Consider the following 9,715-nt stretch of genomic DNA (forward strand, 5'->3'; position numbering starts at 1 on the left):
ACCTTCACGTGCACACACACCTCACATACACACATGCGCGCGCGCACACCCCCACTTGCACACAGCGCTCCGCTAGTGCCCACCGCAAGCGTGCACAAACGCATTCATTCCCCACACGTGCACCCCCCCCATACGCGCGCAACTTTACGCACACACATCGCTACCCCCAGAGCTCCAGGAGCCCCGGGCCACTTACTGGGTCCCTAGCTGCGAGGCTGGACGGTCAGTCCTTCCTCGGGCGCCTAACGGCATTTGTGTTCATGGGTCCCCGCAGCCCCGGAAGCGGGCGCGGGGGCGGGGGTGCGGGGTCCCCTTCCCTAAACTGGGCGCGGGCGCTCGGAGCGCAGCGGCACCGGGAGGGGCATGGGCGCGCGGGGCTGCGCCGCCGGCCCGGTCCGCCTGCGCTCGAACTTCGTCCGCTCTGCGTCCTCCGACTCCGGCGCGGGCTCCGGGCGCTGGGGGCGGCTCATAGGTGCTGGGGCCGCGGCGCCCGCCGGGCCTTTTGAAGTCTCCGCTGGGGGCGGGGAGGGGGCGCTGAAGGCGGCCTTTTAAACCGTAGCTGCACGCGGGCTCGGTGGAGCAAGGTGTCTGGTTTCAGCAAACTTTAGGAAAAGTCCCAAGCCGAAGAGAAGGGCGGGGGGGGGGGGTAGGCGTGGGTAGGTGGGGGGAGCCAAACCAGAAAGAAAAAGAAGCGGAATAGCTATGCGCTGCTTCCTGCAGGGGGCAGAGCACCCATGGCTGCCAGGAGGCCCGTGGGGCCGGGTGCTGGGGAACCCGCAGATGACTGGGTGGCGCGTGGACCGGCCCCCCCACAACTCCCACACCACCGCGTGGAACTGGATTCGTAACCTCCACGCGGACGAGCCCCAGGGGGCGGCAGAAACATCCCAAAATTGCAGAGGATGTGTGTTTGAGCGTTCTGGGTGAGAGGGACCACGGGTTTTCCTCAGGTTTTCGGAAGCCCTGGAAGGCTGAGAATTGCCAGACCAAGTGCAGCTGGCGGTTTTTGAAGCTGCATACCTTGTGCTAGGCGGATCCAGCCCTTAAGGATAGTTTTTTGATACGTTGTTCATCATGGATATTTTTTTTTGGCATTGGTTTTGACATTTGAAAAGTATTGCGTTTAAATATTATGTATCTTGGTTAGTTAGGGGTCTTTTGGCTTCCCCTTGATTCCAAAACTCCACTTCCTGAGAGTTGTTTCCGGTACCAAAATCCCAAAAGGGGTTTGCACCCTTTCTCTCCTCCTTCTAGCCAGGTGTAGCACTCTGCTAAGTGTCGCCATTTACAGCAGGTCTGCTGTCAACATTTACAGATAAGAAAGCTGAGATTCTGAAAAATTAAGTCACCCTCCTGAACTCACGAAACTGGTAGGCTGTGGAGGTGGGACTGGAACCCACGTGATCTGATTCCTGTTTACTGCAGCTGAACACAATAATCCAAACCTTAGCCTTTAAGGGGTTCCGAGCAGACCCCTGTCAGCCTCCGCAGCTTCATCGTCTGCCCCAAAGCCCCAATCTCTCCGATGCCTGGACAAGCTCTGGACAAGCTAGGATACTTCAAGGCCTGGTCCAGGCTGCTTTCTCCTGGAGGGTTCCCTCCCCACCCCACCCCACCCCCTTTGCTGCCTGTCCTTCAAGGGCAGCTCAAGCTCTCTCCCACACCCGATTGTAGCACATGTCACATGGTGTTGTCATTGTCACATCCATCTCTGTGTCCCCACGCCCAGCACGGAGCCTGGAACACAATAGAGGCTCAAACCATTAATAATTTAAATGAGTTTCTTTAACTCCTCCAGTGTGCAAACCCCTGTACAAAACCGAGGGAAGAGGGTCTGCCACTATGGGCGAGAAGACAAAGAACTTGGCACAGGGTCCTGCTTTCTGGGCACACACTCATTTGTAACATGGACAGAAGGCATGCTCAGTCAGCATCTTGGGGCAGGAAAGAGAGCCTGCATGGGAGATATCAGACACCTCCATGCAATCACATCAAGATGACACAAGGAGAATGTGATAAATGCTACCAATGAATTGAATTGTCAAGCAAAGCTAAGGGATGGAGAGAAACCAGAGAATGCTCCCAGGAGGAGGTGGCCTTTGGCTCCTGAAGGGTGTGTTAAATGATCATGGAGCCATGGGGGAAGACAATTCAAGTGGAAGAGTCACCAAAAGGCCAGGAGTGTGGGAATGGATTTCAGGCAGGTTTTGAAGGGGGTGATGGGAGGGGGAGTCATGGAGAAGCTATCCAGCTCCCCCCTGTACTGTGTGGGTGATGCCCCGTGACTCACTGGCCACGAAGCCATTTCCAGGCAAGGGGATGCATTTCCTCAAAGGTCAGGGAGGGGGTCAGTGCTGAGCACCAAGGCCTTTCCAAATCTCATTTCCAAATCCAAGTAAGCAATGTTAATGCCCAGGGACCCCTGTTCCTTGAAGGGCTGCTGCAAAGACCCATGGGAAACCCTGTAAAGCACATAAAGATCAATGGTATCTTCTTCCAAAGCCTTACTCTCTCCATGTGTAAACTAGATGCGTCACACACGGTCACCTGCGTGAGTCCTTGAGCTCGTGAGTGCGAGAGTGTTGTTCAACAGTAATCCAATTTGGTAGATAATTCTTGAGGGCTAACTGTGTTTGGCTAGGTTAGGAGGGAAATGAAACTCATGGTCTTCCCGGGGCTCATGGTCAGCTGGGAAGACAAGTCATGGACACTGATAGGAATTCTTGGGAAGGGATCTTGCTTCTTGTGCTGCTGCGTCACACCCAGTCTTCCCGCCAAGTAGGTTCCTGGCACCACACCAGAGACTGGGGAAACAGTTCTGCTGGAGGTTGGGTCCCAAAGACACGGAGCCATTGCCTATTCTGTGCACAGGAAGGGGCACTCACGAGCCAGCCCGAACTGGGTCATCTCTGTGGGCTAAAAGGCAATGAGATTAGGAACTGGGTGGACAGTGACTGTGAGGCCCAGGTGACATCTCGGACACAAGGTAGAAGAATAAGAATTCCTGGCCTGGTGAGGACCCAGGGGCCACATTGTGGCCCAAGCAGATCAGCCATGGACCCTGCTGTCTGAGATGCATCTGCCTTGAGACAAACTGAAAAGCCTTACTGGCGGACTCGTAATAGGTGCTCAGTAAACGGTCATGAATGAATCACTAGTGAAGTCTTAGCCTGCAGAACAGAGGCTGCAGGGGTGCCTGGGTGGCTCCGTCATTAAGTGTCTGCTTTTGGCTCAGGTCATGATCTCAAGGTCCTGGGACTGAGCCCTGCATCAGGCTCCTTGCTCAGAGGGAAGCCTGCTTCTCCCTCTCCCAACCCCCCATACCTCTGTTCCTTCTCTCGCTGTGGCTCTCTCTGTCAAATAAATAAATAAAATCTGAAAGAAAGAAAGAAAGAAAGAAAGAAAGAAAGAAAGAAAGAAACAAACAGAGGCTGCACACTGCCCAGATATTAAACCCCATTAATCTCTCCACCCAGCTTTTTCTGGGAACCCACTGTGCACCCACCCATGCTTCTTGCTCTCCAGTCGGGCTGGTGGAGGAGACCAGCAAGGAGACAGGCAGTAACTGTGGTTCAGAAAGCCTTGCCTTGAGTCATACTTGCTTCTGTGGCCTACAGAACCAGGAGGAGAACTCAGATCCCAATTTCCCCAAGGCCCTGCCCTGCAGGACACACCAGGATGGGGTTTTCTTTCTTATTTGGACCCCGCACAGCACATAGCGTAGGATGTGTGCGCACAATACATGTCGAATAAGAGAATCATATAGAAGGGTCATTCATTCCCGGGTCACTCGGCCAATCAGGAGATGCTGACATACCTCAAGCACAGAGCAGGACACTGGTCACAGCAACTATGCGTTGTGGCCCTTGAGATGAGCAGATCCCATGGCCGTGTTGACTTCCTGTGCCTGGTACATGGGAGGTATTCCAAAAACGCTACGTGAACGTGGGCATGAATACGCGAGAGTAGTTTGCCAGATTACACCTACGAGATTAGCTTTCCAGCCACCTGTTTTCTCTCCCGCGTCACGACATTGGTCCATCAGCAAATATTTGTAGGGCACGTGCCGTGCGTGACTTTAGGTGTGCAGATGCACTGGTCCTGCTCTGCCTCACTTGGGCCTGTCTTGCCAGCAGCTGGGATAAACCGTTTCACTGGCAGGAACTGAATGAACAGCAGGCTGGAGGGAGAGGCAGCTTCCAATCCTGTCCCTTCCCTCTGCCCCCCCTGCCCAAGGCAATCCCAGGTTGGTCCCTCTCCCCCGAGGAAGTGGCTGGAGCCAATCCTGGGTGTTATCATGACCCGCCTGTCTCCCAGGGCTTGGGCTATGCCTGTGGGGCGACCTCACTCCAGCCCGGTGACTGCCAAGACCCCAAACACCATCATTCCACCTGAGGCCAGGGAAGCTCCTGGGCCAACATACAGGAAGGGACCTCCTCTGGGCTTGTGATCCCCTGGGCAACTCAGACCATCTCTGGAGCCTTTCTTTCCCAAACTCAGTCTGACTTTATTTCCTCGGGCCTGGGCCTATAGGGGAGGCCAGGGAGATACCCAGATTCCACTTTGCAGCGCTGATAGTGACCCACATGGGGTTCCCCAAAGAAATTCAAGCCTGGAAGAGCCTCTAGAGCTGCCCAGCCTAAATTCCTCTTTTTTTTTTTTTTAAAATATTTATTTATTTATTTATTTGACAGACAGACATCACAAGTAGGCAGAGAGGCAGGCAGAGAGACAGGGGGAAGCAGGCTCCCTGCTGAACAGAGAGCCTGATGCGGGGCTCGATCCCAGGACCCTGAGATCATGACCTGAGCCGAAGGCAGAGGCTTAACCCTCTGAGCCACCCAGGCGCCCCACCTAAATTCCTCTTTTTACAGGTGGGAAAACTGAGGCTTATAGACAGGATATGTGACTTTCTCAAGGTCGCACAGCATCGACCCTAAGGTGAGAAGTCAGGCCTCCCACATTGATGTCTAACCATAGAGTCAAACCTATTTCCTCCTTCCATCCATTCAGCCAACCTTGAAAGAATCAGACCCATTTTCCAGAGGTGAGAGCTGTGACGAGTTAAGACCTCTGGACTCTCCCTCAGGATGTTTCTGGAGCCATTGGCTTTACCGAGCAGGCTACGAGTGACGGGCTCTGGGCCACCCCCGTAGCTGAGAGTGAAAGCAAAGTGCTGATGAGTTCAGAGAGCTCTGGGTCTTCACTCCTGTGACATCCTCTCCCTGGAGTGGCGGCCTTCATGACTTCCCTTTTCTCCCCGCGGCTTCCCCTTCTCCTGCCTGGTACTAGAATGCCAGGTCCCATCAGGACGTATGTATCTGCCTTATATGCACACGTAGTCCACTGGGCCTCCTCAAGGTCACGGTTGTATCTTAACTTTGTAGAATCTGCAGGGCTGTACCCAGTGCTCACCCACAGTAGGCTCTCAGTAAGTGTGGGATGAAGGAGGAAAGGGAGAGAGGGAGGGTGTAGAGGCAGAGCTGCGGGCTGGTTGACCCTCACCCCAGGACACCCCTGTGATGTGGCAGACACTGGTGGTTCATCCATGCTAGCAGAATTCCATCTTCATCCACCATCCAAGTAGACTCATCCCTGAGTGAAGACTGTGTCCTCCTAAGCCCCAAGGATTTAGGAGGACACAGCCCACCATGAGAGTCTCCTTCCTCTGGCCAGGGAGGGTTTTCGGTATGTACGTAAGATACAGACCAACCACTGAGACATGAGAGGAATTAGATATGCTTGGGCCTTCTGAGCAAATTTTGCTCACTTTTATAAGTAGACACACTCCGGTGATATGCCCCATTTTCCTTTCTTTTTTTTTTTTTTTTTTTAAGATTTTATTTATTTATGTGACAGACAGAGATCACAAGTAAGCAGAGAGACACGCAGAGAGAGTGGGGGAAGCAGGGTCCCCACTGAGCAGAGAGCCCTATGTGGGACTCGATCCCAAGACCCCGAGATCATGACCTGAGCTGAAGGCAGAGGCTTTAACCCACTGAGCCACCCAGGCGCCTCTCCCATTTTTCTTTCTGAGCATTGTGGAGTGAGGATGTGCTGTTGGAGAGGCTGCAGTCATTTTGTCACAATGAGGTGACGATGAGGTCCCCAGCCAATGGACCTAGGATGACAGGAAAGGAACCAGGGCCTTCAAGACATCATTGAGGTGCTCAATCACTTGGGGACCCCTCTTTTCTCCAAAACGAGAGTGTCTCTCATTGGCAAGGCCCTTTTTAGCCTCTGAAAGTGTCCCAGTTGATGTAGCAGAGGAACAGGAATTCCGGTCTGTACCAGACAAACCAGGAGATAGCAATGACAATGACAGTAATAACCCCCTCCCCCCAGACAGCCCCAAACAACTTCATTGTCAGTTTCCACACAACAGCCCCGTGAGACAGGGCAGATATCTACATCTCGAGTCTGGAGATGAAGAACCAGATCCCGAAAGGGAAGGGACTTGCCCAAGCTTATCCAGCAGCAAGGGCAGAACAAGGGTTACCGTGTGGGGGCGGAGTCAGGGGGAGGTCCCTTCACAGGCTAAGAAGTGGCCGCTAGAGCCAGCTGGGGAGGGGAATCCCCCAACCCCACCCCCCACCCTCCAAATAAATTTCAACAAGGTGAAAATTTGTCCAGTCCAACGCCCAGTTCGGTGATGTCTTCAGGCAGCACTCCAGCTATCAGGCACAGTGGAGAGACAACTGTGATGGACAGTCATCATTTCCCCCCACCAGCTAAAATTTGCACTCTAAGAGCCTAGGTGTCTCAGTACTTGGTGCCCAGGCCCCGTGATGTGATACATTTCTGCTTATGTGTAGTTCCAGGGAAAGTGGGCTAATGCAACGTCTTTGGGTGCTTGTCCTTGACACAAAGAGAGGACAGAGGAGCAGCACACACAGCACTCCCCCCATCCAAAAAAATAGTTCTGTAAGGAGCTCTTTGCGAGTGTCTCCAAGGAGCATCACTCCAAATCCCCTTTTATGATGACTATTGAGAACAACAACTCTGAAGTCAGCTAAAGCCTGACACTATAGCTGAAATCATTCTGAAAGGAACAGTCCCACCCCCTAAGGCATTCTTTCTCCAGACCCAGCGGTCTTATTTCCTCTAACCACTGCTCATCTGGTGCCTATTTATTATCTTCCAACATCGTCTCCACCAAAAGCATTGCAGTTTTTCAGTCTCCTAACTGCTGCCAACAAAACTGAAGGGTTCAGGTTTCATCTGACCAGCACAGAGTTGAGTAGAACTCTCACCTCCCTCCATATATATTCTATGCTCTTGTTAATACAACCTGGGTGCATATTCGCTTTCTTAGCAATTATACCACAATGTTCTCACCAAGCTGATGACTATCAGGAACCTCTAAGATTTTGTCATGTGCCTCCTCTAGGGCAATAAAATTGTTTTCCTACTGAGTGGAGCCCTGGATAAGTATGGTCCATTTTTTAAGCTTATCTGAATTGTTGCTTGTTAGATATGCTTCTTTGTCTTTGATTAAGGACCTGTGACTACAGGACCTTGGCCACTAGACATACTGATAGCCACAGTGATTCATGGTGTTGCTCTGTGCCCATGGGACTAAGGCATTTCAGTGTGATTTGTACCAAATTGTCAGCATTGTTTATGGATAAACATGAGTCTAACAATTATTCCTGATCATGGTGAGACCCCAAGAAAACTCTGCCATTGGCACTGGCTTCACAGCAAGAAGATGTCTGTGTAACCAACCAGGGATAAGAAAGCCCAGCTGAGTCTCCACTTTGAACTCCCTGGCTTTGAGGTGTTCTGTGGTTGGTCCCTGATCTGAGTGTGGAAGTGAGGCCCGATAATGTCCTTGAAAGAGAGGATGGTGGAGTTCATAGCTGGTGTCTCCAGATCCCTGCTTTGAGGCAGCCTGTGGCCAAGAAGAACATTCTTACCTTAGTGAGTTTGCTACATAACCCTGCAATGAGCTAGCGATTTGGAAGCACATACATTTTGAGTCTCGTGAATGTTCTTGAGCCATCAAACCCTGGTGAACTGCTGGCGTTCATGCAGGACCCTACTGTGGGCACAGACCTTTGCTCAGGGACGAGGGACATGGTGGCAACAGCTCTAGTAGGTCATCAGAGATGGGTAATTGACCACTCTTCTGGGGACAGGCCATTTGTTCATGGAGGGCTCTTTTTCCATATTTTCTATAGTTTTTCAATCAGATTCTTATTTGGGGGCCTTGCCTTCCTAGATATCTTGGGATGGTTGTGATTTGATATGAACTCCAAGCCTGCCCAGCTCCGAAAGCTGGCTGCACACTGTGGCCGTGCTGATACCCTGGCATCCGCGTCAGAGGGCTGCCTTGTGTTAGCACTGGTGGGACCTCCTAGACTCTCTTTTCCCTTCTATGAACTCATCTGTGAACTTAGGAGTGATTAGCATGTGCCTCCGTGGTGATGCCCTTCCTCCCAACCTCATCAGTCCTTACGAGGTGAAGTTAAAGTTAAAGTTAACATCACCTCGTTAAAGTTAAAGTCAGCTAGTCTTGGCTTGGTGCTGTCCCCAAACTCACGGGGTCTCCTGCGACATCGTGTGGCACGAGCCCCTTCCTTCTCTCTTGCTGCCCTTGCTCTGAGAAAATCCCAGTTCAAATCCCCAGCTGTGTGGTTTGGGGTATACTATTTAACCTCTTGTACCCACTTTTCTCTGTCTTTTGCACTGTGAAAACAGCAACATGCTCATCTTTGTGTTGGTACAATAAATACTCTTACCCACCTCGTGCTTCTGATCTGAGAATCGAATGAACTTGTGTATGTAAAGCACTTAGGACAGTGTCTGGCACATTGTAAAAGTACAAGAAATGTAAGTTGCATTTATTACTATAATTATCTTTTTTATATTCTCAGAGAGTTTAGGTGCCAATGACTTTGCAATAAAACAGCACTCTGGAAATGAGGAGGTTATGGAACCTTGGCCCCAGGCTTTTCTTTTCCGAGCACAAAAATCGCTCTGAGAATCTTGTTTGCTTTTGATGCTCTCGCGTCCCAGCGAATGCTGTCTCATTCCGGGAAGTCACCCAGAGGCTTGGATCCATGTCCCTGTGCACAGAAGATCAGGGCAAAGGGCATCTCATGATAAACGGGTCTGGTATCTCGAGTTGGGAAAGTGAGACCAGGAAATCAGGCAGCAGCCATCCCCAGCGAACATGCAGCAAGTCAGGATCCAAATCTCTTCTCCCAGGGGCACACTGGAGCGGCTTATTCGGGTTCCTAGTGGCTCGTGAGAGCAGATGGTTCAATTTTCAGGAAACTTGATGTGCTGCCATTAAGCCAATAAGAATTAAATTACATAAACTTATAATTAAATAAATTATACTAAAAATAGCAGTAATAAATACTCAAAACTCATCTCTTCCTAGTTCTCCTACTACATTTTATTATTATCCATGCTCTTGAGGTTGTTTATTTCTATTTTAAGTAGATGGTGGAAGTACCGTACGATGGTGTGTTAGAAGCATCTCTCTTCCATTCAGCTTTCATTCCATCACATAAATTGAAATTGACCATGGTGCTTTGCAACAACGTGGATGGAACTAGAGGGCATTATGAGAAGCGAAATAAGTCAATCAGAGAAAGACAATTATCCTGTGATCTCACTCCTATGTGGCATTCAAGAAACAAAACAGAGGAGCACAAGGGAGGGGATGGAGAAATAAAACAAGACAAAATCAGAGAGGGAGACA

This window comes from Mustela erminea, chromosome 12, assembly GCF_009829155.1.
Source record: "Mustela erminea isolate mMusErm1 chromosome 12, mMusErm1.Pri, whole genome shotgun sequence".
Lineage (NCBI taxonomy): Eukaryota > Metazoa > Chordata > Mammalia > Carnivora > Mustelidae > Mustela > Mustela erminea.